The sequence below is a fragment of the Protopterus annectens genome, chromosome 3.part0 (genome assembly GCF_019279795.1).
Source record: "Protopterus annectens isolate FY-2018-M chromosome 3.part0, PAN1.0, whole genome shotgun sequence".
NCBI lineage: Eukaryota > Metazoa > Chordata > Ceratodontiformes > Protopteridae > Protopterus > Protopterus annectens.
Window position 1 is genome coordinate 244,211,938 of NC_056731.1, and position 13,605 is coordinate 244,225,542.

The 13,605-nt window shown below is 37.6% G+C and overlaps 1 protein-coding gene across 4 annotated transcripts in view; it reads left to right on the forward strand.

The window, feature by feature from the left end:
• The window catches only part of LOC122796326 (reticulocyte-binding protein 2 homolog a-like), a 316,928-nt gene that overhangs the window by 50,172 nt on the left and 253,151 nt on the right, over positions 1–13,605 (forward strand). For 2 of the 4 annotated variants that reach the window (XR_006363959.1, XR_006363960.1), the window contains exons 2-3: positions 4,035–4,208; positions 4,311–4,383. The exons of the other annotated variants lie outside the window; for them this stretch is intronic. The gene's annotated coding sequence lies outside the window, so the exon portion shown is untranslated. The remainder of the gene's footprint in view (positions 1–4,034; positions 4,209–4,310; positions 4,384–13,605) is intronic. 4 annotated transcript variants of the gene reach the window in all.

Genomic DNA, 13,605 nt, shown 5'->3' on the forward strand with positions numbered 1-13,605 from the left:
TGCTGGTAGGATTGCATCTTTATTATTAAAGGTCTAGGTTGCTTTCTCATAGCCAAGTTTGGAGCATACACATGATGTGCCCTTTCAATTAACAACTCCTGCTGTGGAATACCAGTCCAGTTGCTTATTTGTGCTTTCATAAAATGAAACCATACAATGAAACCAGTCTGTTTTTCCAGCTTCTCTGGTACAGCTGAAAATCTTAGGTTTTCCCTATGTTCTCTGTCCTCTAATTTTATTATTTTTTGAAACCTCACACCTTCTTAAATAGTATTGTATTCAGCCAGCCTTTTCATTTCAACCTCTGATGTTTGCAGTTTTATCACCTCATCTGAATATCTGTTTAAAGCTTCTTCGACCCCCCCCCCCCCACAGCCTTTTGTTGTTGGAGTTGATATACTCCATTAGTGTTTGGTTGGTCTGTGTGCAGTTGTCTTGTGCTTTCCTCTAGGTTACTGTGAGTCATATCTGGAGCTTGCACTGCTTCTTGCTGAAGCTGCAGTAATTTTTCCCTCGCCTTTTGAATGGATTTTCCTTAGAGTCCTCAATTTCTTTTTTCCTGGCATCCCGACAGTAGCTTACTAGACAGTTGCTGAAATTTACCCAGAAACAAGTCCACTGGGAGAGGTATAATTAAGCTGTTGGTCAATGTGCAGCTGTCTTGGTTTATCCCTCTTAAAATGTGATTTGCAGTTTGAATACATCAGAAAATAAGTTAGTTGCATGACTGTACACTTTGTTGTTATGTTGGTTTATCTTGTTCTATTAGACTTGGTAATGCCGTGTTTAAACTCCTGGTTTGTAACCTTGGTGCATTATTGATTTTTGCAGCAGGAAGCTGAACCTCTAGGACAAAGCAAACCCTTTTTTTCTTGATGGCTAACGTATTGCATATCATGCTATTATCAGATGTTTGAGAATTAATTAATTTTGTGGCAGCAGCACACTTAACCATTCTGGTTTTATGTGGAACCAAGTGTCTGTAATCTACAGCAAAATGTAATATTTGTGGATAAAGTTATACAACAATGGAATATTAACAGAAAATCAGGTCTGTAGCAGGTAACATTTTAAACTTTCTTCTAAAAATAAAGGCGGTCTGAGAATGGGTGAATGTAGGTAAATTTAATCTTTGAGATAACACACCTTTACATTGCTCATATCAGCCTACTCCGTGAATATGCACCCTGAAACGTAGCAGGGCTGTCCTAGTCACTGGCAGGGCTAAAACAACTTCACGTAGTGTTAAGGTAAATGAGGGAGTGGGAGGATACTTGGCTAAGCAAAATTATTTGTTATGCTGTAGTGCAAGTTTTCCCATTGACCTTTACTAGACAGTGTTAATTGCCAACATTTTTGCTGAATATGGCTTTAGGATGTTTGCAAATATTTTGATGAACATGCAGTCTCATGAAGTATTAATACTGTAGTTCATGAGTGAAATTTTGTAAATTTTTTAAGGTTTGTTGAGGTGACAGCTCATTCATTTATCAGTTTGGTGGAGGTTATATTGGTTTGTTTTATTTAGAATGGGGTTTGTTTTTTGCCAGTAATCTGATTGCCAAGTTGTTAGTGATTTGTTTAGGTTTTTTTTTTTATTTTAACATTTGTCATTCTAATAAGCATTTTTCTATCTGAATGGTTGATTTATATGGGAACTGTTTCTTTTGGGAGATATAAGTGTGTCTAAGGTTACTTTGTAGGTCTGACTTTTTTCAGGGAGTTGCAAATATGGGCTGTGTTTGTTTTATTTATTATTTTAACCTTGTTTAAAGTAGTGATAAACATGGCTCTGGCTATAGACTTTTTACTGTATTTTTTATCAAGTAGCATAAATGTAGTGGGTTATGAGGAATTTTATTAGTTTTTAATGATGAACCAGCTGTGTAGATACGCTGTTGATGAGGCATCAAGAATTTAAACATTTAAAACATATCCACAGTGTACCAGTTATGTTTTTGAGTCGCACCCCTTAGCTGGGTGCACTGTTATGTTAAATGAATGTGTATTTAACATGTGCAGTCACTTAGGCTGTGGGACTTCTAAGGAGGCATCATGTCCCATTTCTCAAGTGTTTGGTACAGTGTAGGTATACATGATGACATCAAACATAATGTTGACCAATACCCACTGAAATAACCAAAGTAAATTATCTGTAACACAACCTGTAAGGTGGCAGATTACTGATTTGGCAAAATCCAAAAGAGCAAAACACTGTTTTGGATATAAACAAGTATTTTCTCTGATTTTCATGTTCTTCTGCTTGCATTGTAAAAAATAGTTGGCTTTGAATGAAGTTCAAGCATGAATAAGAGAGGAAGTGTTGTTTTTTTTTTTTTTGAAAACTGTAAAATGCCGTACTGTTTAGAACCTTCCCCACCTGATTCATTAATAAAGGCAAGTAAAATGTTGCTGTTTCACATTAGTAACATTTGAATTAATTACTGTTTACAGCTGTGGAGCAGCATGAATACTGTTTACAGCTGTGGAGCAGCATGAATACTGTTTTACAGTGCACGCGGAAAGTATTCTGTTGCGAGTTTAGAGTTTTTATGCTGCAATGACTGCATTCTAGGAACTGTAATAAACTAATCACTGCACATGGTTTTATATTTATGTATAACTTGCATTACATGTCATATATAATTCATATGTAGACCGCAGATGTTGTATCTTGTATCCTGGTAACAGTATTTCATACCATTTACAAATGCAGCTGAAGTAGTGGTGTAGTGTGGTAATAGTTGGTTGGCCGTGTATAACAACATTGTGGTTCATTTGTAGATGTAGCACTACAAATGTGACTTTTGGTCCTGCTCCTGTCACTGAGTATGGCTTTTTATTGTTTAAGAGGGTAGTACAGTATTTATGTGTGTCTGTAAGGTATACATTGAGTGACGTCTCTGTAATTTGGAGAAGTCTCTGATTAGAAAACTGATCCAGATTTTATAGCTGTATTTCTGTGCTAATAGTATAAAATTAACTTTGGAAGAAATAATTGGACAAATTAACAATTGTTTGAACATGCCAGTGTTAAAGATACAATTTAAAAGAAAACAAACCTTAATCTACTAAAAGCAAATACATGAATTTTGTTTCCAAAAGTCCTTTGGAATGGGACATGTTTTGATTTATCGGAGTATTTAACAGAATTTTTGATATGAGAAATGTTTTGCTTCATTGTCTCATTTTGAAGTGTATAATGCCATTTACCAGCACCACCACAAAGCTTTGCAATATGTTTGGGCACTGTTAAAGATATGCAAGATAGTGTGGTTTTCTACTTAGGCCAGCAATAGCAGCATGATGACATACAGTTATAAGTGCATTGCCCAGAATTCCTTTGCTGCACTTGTGTTGCCTGTAATGTGGTTTTGAAACTTGTCCTGCACAAATGTTGGGCAACTATTCTGTATGAAGCTTAGCAGATTGCTGTAATACTACGTTATTACTGTATGTTTCCTTAACATGTCCTAGTGCAGGGTACATTTACAATATATGAAGTGATTTTGTATGATGCCATTGTCTTGTGCGTGCATTGCAGTGAAAACATTATAAATATGAAATGGATGAGTGCTACATTTTTATTACTGCATGCGGATATTATGACACATTTGTTAAAAATTAAGATGTGTCCTCTTTAAAATGGTATGGAAGACCTTGGTAGAATTTGCATGCAGCCAGCAAACTAGTGGCTGTTCTATACGGATTTTTTTCTTTTCTCTAGCAGTACCTTTGTAGTTCAGGGAAAAAAGAAAAAAAAGTGTGAATGATATAGTTTGGATGCGATTGTTTGCAGCAACTTGTGCAGTACGAACAGTGCTGCTGTGTTTCATCTCTGTGCGAAGGTTCTGAAAAGTTCAAGTTTTTAAAATGCAGAATAAAGATTTGTAACCAAAGTTTGTGAAATATCTTAGTTTTTGAAAAACACCATGGTGAGTAATTTTCATGATATTTTGTCAGAATGCTGCATCACTGGAGTAATTGCTAAAGATGACTTGCTGTTCATTGCTTTAACATATTTGGTGCCATAGCTGTTCAGAATCCATCCAGGAGCAGTATAGCGTTTTGTTTTGCCTAAATGTTGCATAATGGAATCAACAACTGGAGATTATTTTACATCTGCAGTAGTGGAAACAAAGCTCTCGGCAACTTGGAGGACTTTCATTGACATACTGAAAAACAGTTCATCATGTTTTCAAATGCAAGTATGTATTCATTGTTCTTCTCAAGCTGATAGTAATACTGTAACAAAAGGCACGCTGACATTGTCTTTTGCTTTATTTAATTGATTGTGGTTTCTTTTTCAGAATTGGTGTCCAGTATTCTAATGTATCTGAACTGTGTGATGAAGGAAACGTAGAAACTTCCTTCTGGAAAGTGGTATGTAACCTTTCCTATTTAGCAGTGGGCCTTACTGTTTGGTAGCACTTTCTGTTGAAGCAAGATCATTGAGCTTTTACTCTTGACAAATCCATGACTGTTTGTTTCTGCTTGCTTAAAGCTTTAATTTTGTTAGTCATTACTGCACCCATCATGACCAAAAGGTGTATTGTGCCTTACATTGTGAGACTGTGTAATTTGTAAACCAAGAATGTGGACTAATGTGGGATGTTTGAAGCGGCTTCATAAAATTGCTGGAAAGGAAAGTTGATTCAGATCTGTGGGGAACAATAGTCAGAAATTAGGATGGTCAGTATGCAGAGTTACAAAACATTGTCTGAATGGTTATGAAATTTTATCTAATTCTGACTGCCAGCTGTTTCTAAATTGTTCTAGTTTGCCTGATGAAGGTAAACTGTAAACTACAAATAAAGTTTTGTAAGCATGCACATACCTCTCGCCCTCTTAGCGCACAAATTCTGGACAAAGCCAAAAATAATGGGGAGAGATGGCTCAGAATCAGGGTCAGATTTTAAACTTTGCTCTTACAAAGTTAGGAAGTTGCTAGAATGACACGAGTTTTACATTGTCATTCATTTTCTGAAGGCTCTAAACTCTGAAACCTAAAATATCTATTTATTTAGTGTTCAGTTCTCAATGATTTACCAGAAATTCAAAAACTCTGAGGAATAGACCAAAAATATGAAGCAAAAAGTCTGGATAGTTTGTGAAAACTTGCATAGTTGAGAGGTATGAGCGTGCAGAGAATGATTTTAATTGCACAATATATTAAATGATTAACTTTGCAATTATGTGGCTCTCTTCAGAGAAGTGAGACTGCTTTTTTCATTTTTGTGAGTTTGGTTTGTTTGGAAACCTGGGATCAAGTTAATCTATTTTCTATTAAAAAAAAAAAAAAAAAAAAAAAAAATAGATTTAAACCAGATGTGTGATACAGCCTTGACTACAGCCAGCTGGCCCAGGTTTAATTAGAAGCCCAAGCTCTGGAAGCAATGACTGGGGAGAGTGAGGAGTAACGAGTTTTTGCCTGTTGTGTTTCTTGGGGGAGTGGTTTGATGGGCTCATGCCTGGGGGTACAGATTAGTGCTGCAGAATCCTGAGTGAGACTGAAAATCACGAGAGGCACTTGAAAGGTAGCTTGCTAGGAAAGAGGGCATGCCCATTGTTTCGCACCTATTGTACATCATCCCCTGGGGAACACAGTAGGCTTATAGAAAGGAGCTGGTAAGCCACATGCTAGACTTGCCAGTTCTACAAGATGGTTGATTCTACCACTTCTGCTACTTAGCCCTTGCTTCACATAGGAATTATTAGTACATGGGGCTCTCACTGCTGGGAATACTGACTGGATTAATTGGATAGGGAAGAGGGAGGCTGAGTGATTGCTGATGAACAGGCTAATTAAAGAGCTAAAGGATAGCCTAAACCTTCTGTTTTTGGCACATGTCATTTTAGGAACTTCTTAGATAATTTCCTATCCAGAGTTAATTTAATAATATACTATGTTGAAGTTAAGCTGCAAATGTATCTTCATCAGGAAGTTTGTTAACGTTTATTTCATTGCACTGTGCTGCATTTAGCTTTATGCATGTGTTGTATTTATTAGTACTGTGAATGTCACAATATCTTCATTTGACCATTTTCTCTACTAAGACTTTCATTAGATGCTTCCAAGACAGCTGCACACTGATCAGCTTAATTTTGGCTCTTCCAGTGTGAAAAAAGAAACTGAGAAATAGCTAGTGATATTGTCAGCTTAAGTAAAATTTAGTTACTGGCTAGTAAGTACACTACCTGGAATGGGCAGCCACGGTGGTGCAGCGGTTAGCGTTGCTGCCTCACAGCAAGAGGTTCTCCGGTTCGATCCTTGGCTGGGGTGCCTTCTGTGTGGAGTCTGCATGTCCTTCCTGTGGTTGTGTGGGTTTCCACTGGGTGCTCTGGTTTCCTCCCACATCCCAAAGACATGCTGTAGGTGGATTGGACACTCTAAATTGGCCCTGTGTGTGTGCCTTCTGTGGAACATTGGGCGCCGGGCTGGCAACTCGACACCGTAAAACTTTACTGCCAATCATGAGCGGACAGGTGATCCGCTGTGGCGACCCCTAACCGGGAAAAGCCGAAAGAAGAAGTAGTAGTACACTACCTGGATGTTTGCCAGGGAGAAATTTAGATAATCTGAAAGCAAAAAGCGGTTCAAGCTCCACTTTGGTACAACAAATGGCTTCTAGTAAGTTAGAAGAAAAAATGAATGTATTCAGAGCTGATTAAAATAAATGAAACATTGAAGGAATGTATCAGCTGGGTGGAAGAAGCTTTAACCTAGGTAATTACGAACAAGAAGAGCTGTTTCAAAAACATGGGTAGAGTTAAAGCGCCTGTAGAAAGCTTGAGATTTTCTGCACTGGAAACTGGAAGGAACATACTATATTAATTTTTATGAAAGCACAAATAAGCAACTGGACTGGTATTCCACAGCAGGATTTGATAATTGAAAGGGCACATCGAGTGTATGTTTGAAACTTGGCCATGTGAAAGTATCTAAGACTTGTATTCTTCTGACAACTGTGGCAGGAGGGCAAAATATTAAAAATCGGAGGCAGTAGGGTTTTGTGGAAAACCAGTGTATCTCAGCAATCAGGGAATCTTGAGAGGCAGGTTTGAGATTCAGGCCGGTGTATCTAGCTGTATTCAGAATATTTTTCCTGGAGAATCGGACTTTTTTTTTTTTTTGATGCAGAACAGGCCAATGAGGAAATACAAAAGTTTACTCAACAAAAAGACAAAAAGTGAAGCATCAAACATAAAGAAACTGTGCTTCTCATTCTTCTGACAATAAAGCTAATAGAGAGACTTTGGTAGTGAAACCTTTTCCAGTGTTCCAAAGGAAAACAATCGCGCAAGAGAAAAAAGCACATGAGTTGACTAGAAGACTCTGGAGTAAATTGGATTTGAACTACAGTCTCTGGTGTTGGGCGATGAAGATTTCAATGTTGGAAAGTCTTCTTGCCTTATAATCTCATATTTATTCACTAACAGGATCCATCACAGTTGTGAAATATGGCTTTGAAAGAAAAAGTGGCGGAGAAAAATTTAACTTTTGTTGACTTTGTTAAACTTGGTGAACTGTAAAGCATATACCCCAATTAGTCCTGTACGTTTAGGAAACTAAAAGGGGGAAGTAACTAAAATTATTTTGTTTTTAATAGTATTTGTATAAAGTCTTTCATGATATATACCACATGTACTACAGTAAGGCAGTTTTGTGTAGTATGAGTCAGGGATATCATGTGTGAGGGCGAGTCGTTTTCGGTGATTGTTGCATGTGATAAAGATATTTAAGCAAGTACTTTTTAGTTATAAGAAATATAGGCATTACAGCATGTAAAAATAAAAGAACTTTCTTCTTTCCAGCCTAAGTTAGTTTGCTGCAGTTTTGGGCTGTTGGCATGTAAAGGTGCATGGATTATATGTAATGTTGAGATGTTGTCTTGCATAGGTGAATGGTTAGATTTAATGCCCTTGGCTTAATTTAAAAATCAAGTGTTTTCTTTAGGTCATTTGGCTTGAAAAATAAGACAAAATGAGTGCCATGAGAAGTGGCAAGTTTCTTGCATATGCCATGACAGCTTTTCCCCCCTTTTTTTACACAGGTGTTCAGTGCGAGTCAAATTGTCTGCAGCTAAAGAAAGTTGTACATTCAGTTTCTATGGTGACAAACTGACTGTGAATGCAAGCAATTAATCTTGAGAATTCTGAGCATTGTTTGTTGAGGGGAAATGAAAAAATTACTACAGGAGGGTTAAACTTCAGTTTTTGAAGATGCACGCAGTTTTGTGCGTTTGCTCTAAAGTTAATGGGTTATGGGGGTGTTATGAAAATGTATTTAGTTCTTTTGTTTGAGGAGTTTTCATTTATAACAAATAGTCTCAAAATTAGACATTGGTTCAAATTGAGATGTCAAGAAATGAGTGTGTAAAAGATCAGACTGACCAACATTAGTGTATGCATGTAACACAGAAGTTGGAAATACACATTCAAAAAAGCTGTTATTTTTTTTTTATTTATTTTTACATTTGTTGACCGGGCTAGTCTAACTGGAATAAAATCCATTTTCAGTAGAGGCCCGGGGAGAAAAGCTCCAGCACAGCAAACTTTTTAAAAGTAAAAAATAATAAGTTCAAAGCAGAATAACAGTAGTAAAATAGCTCTAAACAGTTACAGCCATTTACATACACAATATATGACTGTAATAAATTGTTTAAAATGAAAAGAACTATAATAATAATTAAAAAGGGTCAAGCAGAATACAGACATACTGATTAGGTTCAGTTGACATTACAAGGATACCAAGGTTGTGCTGAGGTGATATGCAATGCAATAGGAATAGAAACAAATTAGTAGTTTTCATTTGGAAGCAGGATAACAGCAAGTATATACTGTTAATAAATTATAGAAATTTATCATATGATATAGTGAGATAAAGGTATCTAAGAGGCAGCAAGAGTATGTAAAGTGGTGGAATATATTCTTGCTAAAAGCAGAGAAGATATTTAGTCAGGGTTAGTACAAGGGCAAAGCCAGTGAGAACTGAGAAATTGTTTTATTCTTAGTTTAAAGAGTCTTGTGGAGGTTAGAGCTAGGAGTTCAGAGGGAAGATTGTTCCAGTGTTTGCCTATGGAGTTAGAGAACAGAGAATCTCCAGCTGAGTTCTTGGATTTGTTAATAGTAGTAAGTGGCTTATTTGAGGAGCGTAGGTTTTTGAGATTGTTTTAAGGGGTGATGAGGGTAGTCAGTATAGGTGTATAGGTGGGGTAGTACAAGCTCTTATGTATAATAGTGAGTTGTTGAGATAGTATCTGGTTTTGAAATTCAAGCCATCCTAGTTGTTTTAGGTTGTTGCAATGATGAGTACGAAAAGGAGAACCTGTGGCAAATCTAGCAATGGAGTGATAGGCAGTAGCAAGTTTGTTTAGATTATGTTTTGAGAGATTGGTGTATATGGGTGAGGCATAGAGTAAGGTAGTGATTAAATGAGTTCTAGCTATAGCGATTTTGGTTGAAGGAGTGAGGAAGGGTTTGATTCTGTAAAGGGATCCCAGTTTATTATTTACTGTTTTTATAGTGATGTTAGTATGAGTGTCAAAGTTTAGATTATTGTCTATAGTAATTCCAAGAAGTTTGGTGGTTACGTCAGGAGATATGAGAGTCCCATTGTTGGATGTAAGAGTAAAGTGAAGAGGGCAGTCCTACAGTAGGAGTAAAAAGTAGGAGTTTGTTTTTTTTGGGTTAAGTAAAAGGCAACGGTTTAAAAACCATTGTTCCACTGTGTTAAATGCATTTTGTGTAAGAGATTGTAGCTCGGCAGGGTTATTTGCTGAGCAAATAATAGTGGAATCATCTGCATACTGAATGCAGGTGGCATGTGGGATTGCTAGGTGGAGGTCATTAATGAAAATGGAAAATAACAGTGGGCCTAAAATGGAGCCCTGGGGGACACCAAGGGAAATAGGGAGGTGAGAGGATAGGTTACCTTCCCATAGTACTGCTTGTTGTCTATTGTCTAAGTAGGATTTAAACCATTGTAATGCTAAAGAATCAAGAGAAAGAGTTTTAAGTATTTCAATAAGGAGCTGGTGATTAACCATATCAAAAGCCTTAGATAAATCAATAAAGACAGAGGAGGAAAGGGTATTGTTATTACGGTTAGAATTAATACAGTCTGTGAAGGAGAGGAGGGCTGTGGTGGTGCTGTGGTTAGGTCTAAATCCATGTTGACAATTGGCAAGTAAGTTATTATCTATTAGATGGGTGAGTACTTGCTTATGGACGCATTTTTCCATTATTTTTGCTAGTGGAGAGTAAGGCTATTGGTCTATAGTTTGAGATGTCGATAGAGTTACCACCTTTATGAAGGGGGATGATGTGTGAGATTTTCCAGATAGATGGGATATTTCCTTCGGATATAGTTCTGTTTATGAGTATGGAAATGGGGAGGGCTATGGCTTTGGCACCTTTTTGCAGGTACTCAGCAGGTAGATGGTCAGCAGAGGGGGTGGTAGGTTTCAATTTTTCTAGTAGAGAGCAAATAAAGGATGTAGGAACTGGTTTTAGCTGAAGTAATGGAATAGGGAAAGTGGAAGAGGTGGTTAGATTGGGGGAAGTAGGAGATAATTGTTTAGCTAGAGTTAGAATGGTATCTGTAAAGAAAGAATTAAAGGCATTAGCAGTTTGTGTTGGGTTTTCTTGGTTAGAGCCTAGAGGGGTAGGTGTTATAGATTGGCCTGGGTGTAGGAGTTTGTTGATGCTGGACCAAAACTTTTGTGGATTTCTTTGGTTAGTTTGTTGTAGTTGGATGTAAAAGTTTTGTTTATCTAGCAGGATAGCTTTTTTAGTGGTATTCCTAAGTTGTCTAAAGGTTTGGTGGTCTGTTGGATTCCTGGTAGTGTGCCATTTTGACCACGATTTGTTTCTGAGGAGAATTTTTTGTCTAGTTTCTTTGGTGAGCCATGGGGCAGGTTTAGTGTTACTTCTAATAGTGCGTACTGGGGCATGTTGGTTAAGGATGGATAAGAATGAGGTATTAAAGTAGTCAACTGCTTTATCTAGGGGAAGTGTTTTTAGTGGTGACCAGTCACAGTGTTTAAGTTCTAGCTGGAAAAGTTCCGGGTTGAATGATTTTTTAGTCCTGATTGTACGATATGTAGTTGGGTTAGGTAAGTTAATTTTGTGTCTGATGATATAAGTGAGTAAGTGATCACTTAGATTATCAGGGAGGGTTTCTGCCTTGTATGTAAGATGTGGGGAGTTTGTAAGAATCCAATCTAGTATACTTTCTTTATTGTTACTTTTATCAATTTTGGGGGGGGGGTTATAACTTGAGAGAAGCCATGAAGATTAATGTGGGTGGGGGGTTGAGGGGTACGGCAGGATTTCCAATCGATGTTAAAGTCCCCAAGTATTAAGGTTTCTTGTGGAAGATTGATAGATATCCAGTTAAGAATGTTTTCAAGGGTATTAATGTTATTACCAGGGGGAAGGTAAATACAAGTGATGTTAATGGATTTGAATTTGTTGATTTGAAGTTTAGTGACTAGGATTTCTGAGTTATTAAATGTAGGTAGATTTATGTTAGATATGGTGACATGTAGATTATTTTTTTAAAGAGGACTGCTACACCCCCTCCCTTTTTGTTAATACGATCCCTTCTCAGGATACTGTAGGCAGGTGGGATAAGTTCATTGTCATTAATGGATGGTTTTAGCCATGTTTCGGATAGACATAGGAAATCAAAGTTGTAGAATTCTAAAAGGGCATGAAGATTGGTGGTTTTATTGTTAATGCTTCGAATGTTAAGATGTGCTATGGAAAGAGAGTTTGGAGGCTTATTAGGTGTGTGTGGAGGAGTAATGTTGGAGGTAATTTGTATATTGTCAGGAATATTGTTTGGGCCAGGATTTGGATGAATGTCTCCATCTAGTAGGACTAAGTGGAGTATTCTATATGTGGGGTTGTTAATGTTAAGTGGAGTATTCTATATGTGGGGTTGTTAATGTTAAGGAAGTAAAAACAAAGTGTTTTCCTTGCAAGGTGAGTACTGTATTTTATGTGGGTTAGCCTGTGATATTTGGCATGGAGGTAGCAGGGAGAAGTACAATAGGTGGGAATATTAACTTCTTAAATAATGGCTACCCTATCCATATTTTGGAAGCGAAATGGCCTTACTGATGTAGACAAAACAGTAAGAGTAATGAATTGTATAAAGAAATGCAGAGTGCAAATAGCAATGTTGCAGGAAATGCATTTGGAAAGCAGTGTGTGTGTGAATTTGATAAAGAAATGATTTCAGGGTGGATATTCAGTAGAATGTCAGGGACAAAGGGAAAGGAGAGTAATTTGTGCCAGTTGCTAGAGGAGCTCTGCTAATGATATAAGGGGGGCAAAAAGATGAGGTTAGATTTGTGGTAGCAAGGGGCTACTGGCAAGGGAAGGATTACTCTGGCATGTATTTATATTCCAACAAAAACTGCTGTTTTGAAGCTTAAGAAAATTTTGGGAGAAATCCCACTTTCAGCAGGGGATATTACTTGTAGCTGGGGACTGGAACTTAATTTGCAACATTAAGGATGTACCTGGGGGACCTAGAAGTCCTTTCAAAGGAATGTGTGCATTTAAGTGAAAGCTTTTGTCTTGCATCCAGTAATTAATTCAGATCATCCCTAAAGAAAAAAAAAAAAAGATAAAAAATCAGGGTAATGAAGTAAAAAAATGAGAAACTGCCACAATCCCACCTACCTGTTAAAAATAGAGGAATTTAAAGAATTGGTTGAGGAACTTATTTGAATGCTATTAGGAAAGATAGAAATTTCTTCAGAAGTTACTGGGACAAAATGAAAATGGAGTTACTTTAGGTAGAAGTAATAGAAAGAGGTGTGGTTAAGAAGTAAAAAATAGAGTTGCTTACATATACAGATTTTTTATATATATATATATATATATATATATATATATATGGTTCTACCTGACATAGCCGAAACCACACAACACCGACAAGCACATCACCGACACCACATATTCGACAGTCCATAAACACGAAACCACACATAACCGACAACGAAATAACCGACGGTACACAAACACGAAACCCCATACACTGCACACACCACAATCACAATTATTAAAAACAAAACACATCCCCATTCCACAAACCACACACACAACACAAGCACACCAAAATCCTTACAAGCCCACACTAAACCTTACCCTAACCCTAAGGTCCGTCACTATCGCACACTTACCTATCGCTCACTAACCCTAACTCACTTAACCGACGCCTATCGCTGGCTAACCCTAACTCACTTAACCCAGCCCTATCGCTGCCTAACGCTAACTCACTTAACCCACCCTATCGCTCCTAATCCTAACTCACTTAACCCACCCCTATCGCTCCCTAACCCTAACTCACTTAACCCACCCCTATCCCCACAGACCGTCAATCTCCACACTTACCTGCCTCGACCCTAACGTCCGTCACTACCGCATACTCACACAGCCTTTCCCATGTCGGCATCCTCGGCGTTGGTGTTGTCATCCGTCGTGTCGGTCTTCTGCATTGTCGATGTTCTGCCACTTTCATGATTGCGTCGGTCTTCTTCGTTTTGGTCTTCTGGAGCTCAATTCCGCTGTCGGTCTTCTGCGCTGTCG